Raw genomic sequence first — 218 nt, forward strand, 5'->3', positions numbered from 1 at the left:
TGCAGTGTGTGGTGAATGGTTGTGGCTAGCCTCAAGGTGCGTAACTCTTCCTCCAGCGTTGCCAGTTGGGCTAGTGTTGCTACCTCACGCTCTCCTGAGAACTTCAGCTCCGAGCCCTGGGTGGCCATATACTGTCTATTTCAATACCTTTTCAGATCTGGTTAATACAGATCATTTTATCTTAATCATTATGATTATTATCAGAGAGTGAAATGCTG

At 45.0% G+C, this 218-nt stretch overlaps 1 pseudogene; it reads right to left on the reverse strand.

Annotated features, from left to right (window-relative positions):
- Positions 1–212, reverse strand: part of LOC119582367 — a 19552-nt pseudogene extending 19340 nt beyond the window's left edge.
- Between the last annotated feature and the right edge of the window lie 6 nt (positions 213–218).

The sequence above is a fragment of the Penaeus monodon genome, chromosome 15 (assembly GCF_015228065.2).
Source record: "Penaeus monodon isolate SGIC_2016 chromosome 15, NSTDA_Pmon_1, whole genome shotgun sequence".
Taxonomy (NCBI): domain Eukaryota; kingdom Metazoa; phylum Arthropoda; class Malacostraca; order Decapoda; family Penaeidae; genus Penaeus; species Penaeus monodon.